Below are 2,233 nucleotides of genomic sequence, written 5' to 3'. Positions count from 1 at the left end.
CGCAGGTGGCGAATCAGGTGGCAAATAGGCACGTGGGCGACGCGTGGAAACACAGAGCCTTGCACCCGTTCGCCCTTCTCATCACTGCTCCGGCGCCCACGCCTCAACCGCTTCTTGGGCAGCAGCTGGTTCGACACTCAGGTCGTCCCCGTGGCCTAGGCAGGCGTCCTCGCCCTTGCCCCAGCTAAAGAAGGCGCCGTCGGCGGTGAGGGCGAGGCTGTGGTGATATCCAGCGGACACAGCGACGCACTGGCCGGCAAAAGCCTCGACCTTCTTGGGCAGCAGGTGGGGCTGCGCGTCGCCGTGGCCCAGCTTGCCATAGCCTCCATAGCCGGATGAAGATTCTGCCCCACACAGCCCCTTACCCCTTCACCCTCGCCTCGCTGCTTGGTGTTTCTGAACACGTAGACGACCACGCTGTGGGGGTTGTGTGCGGGTTGTGTCTGGGAGGGAGGGAGTGGGCGGCGCGTGCAGGTTGCTCACCCACGGCACCGGGCCGGTGCTTGCACTTTGAATGCCGTGGGGCTCCTGCCCGTGTCCGGGCGTGGAGATGCGAGGGTCGCCCCCCCTTGCCCCACCACTTTGTGTGTGTGGAGACGTTTACCTTACCTTACCTTTACCTTACCTGTGTTGGAGCCTGCACGTACTTTTCCGGCAAACAAAAAGGAAAACACAGGGTCCCCAGCACTTTCGACTTTGCGTTTCCGGAAATTTCCAGGGAAAACAGAGGGAGTTTGGTGCTCGGCATTCTGTTTGGTCTCTCGAGTTTCCCTGAGTCTGAGAGCTGGATGCTCGTGGTCTGGCTCTAGCCTCTGTCTGGGGCAAAATCTGAAGCAACGTTGAGGATGAATCGGCAAACTACCCGGGTATTTTCCAGTATTCCCAACAAAATACCCGAAAACAAACAATCCCTCTCTCTCTCTCTAATACCCGTAATCCCGTATGCTGCCGATTTTGAAGAAGAATCTCTCTCTCTCCGATTTTGCTGATTTTGGCCCCCAAACAGCCTCAGACTCGGCTCAGAGCCCCCCAAAATGACGATTTCCACGGAGTTTTCCCGGGGAAATAGAGAGGAAAAGCGTGGGTGCTCTAGAAAAAAACCGCTCCGCAACGTCGCACCGATGCTGCCCTCACCAGCGAATGCGTCCTGGCTCACAGCCTGACGGCGCAGCCTGATCGTATTTAGCGCGGCGAGATGGCTCCTGGAGCGTGTCCCAGGCCTGCTCGATCTTCTGAAAGATCTGCGTTGCCCGCTCGTGGCTGTTTCTGTGTTCGTCCGGATGCCAGCGCGTTTCTGCAGCTCTCTGTGCTGGGCCGCTATCTGCTCATGGGTCGCATTCGGCGGAACACCCAGCACTTCGTACGCCGTTGCTGCTGGGTTGAGGATCCGTGCAGCCTCTCGCTCCCGCTCCCGGTCCTGCGTAGCACGTGTGTGAAGCGCGTGTGTCGGGGGCGGGCAACGCACCGCCATGATGCATATGCGAATGTTCGGTCGAGTTCGGCGCGGCGATTTAGCATCACGCGAGACACCGGAGATACGCAAAACTAAATTCTTTTCCAAAACTTGAAGCCCGCCCCCTGCGTGCGTCCCGGTACACACACACAGACGGCGGTTGCACCCAACCGGGCCGCCGCCGCCGTGCAGAGCGGCGGCGCCGCCATTCCCGCCGCCGTGCTGCGCCGCGCCAGAGACGGAGGCGGAGATCCTCCACGGCCGATCAGCGGCAGCGCTTGTCGGGTGGCACAGCCCAGGTTCAGGCGAGGCGAGCGGGTCGTGTACGTGCGTGAGGGCAGCCTCGCTGCAGCCATCGTGCAGCAGGTCCATACCGACGACCCGGGCGAGATTTATTACACGATCCTGCTAAACGGCGCCGAGCGGCAGACGCCCGAAGGCAGGCTGCGACCAGAGACTGTAGAGCTGAGCTCTTCAGACGAGGACGAGGTAGTGGTGACGCGCTCCGTCAGCCGCGAGCAGCGGGACCGCGAGGCGCGCGCCAACGCCATCGACCTCGACGCGGCGGCGACGCAAGAGGCGGCCAGCCCGCGCTCCGCAGGCGGTGGCAGCCGTGGCGGTGGCAGTGGCGGTGGTGGCAGTGGCGGCGGTGGCAGTGGCGGCGGTGGCAGCCGTGGCGGTGGCAGTGGCGGCGGTGGCAGTGGCGGCAGCCGTGGCGGTGGTAGCGGCGGCGGCGGCGGCGGCGGCGGCGGCGGCGGCGGCGGGGGCGGCGCCGGCGGT

Source organism: Emiliania huxleyi, assembly GCF_000372725.1.
Source record: "Emiliania huxleyi CCMP1516 chromosome Unknown EMIHUscaffold_127, whole genome shotgun sequence".
NCBI classification, from domain to species: Eukaryota; Haptophyta; order Isochrysidales; family Noelaerhabdaceae; genus Emiliania; species Emiliania huxleyi.
Note: the sequence above shows the minus strand (reverse complement) of the source record.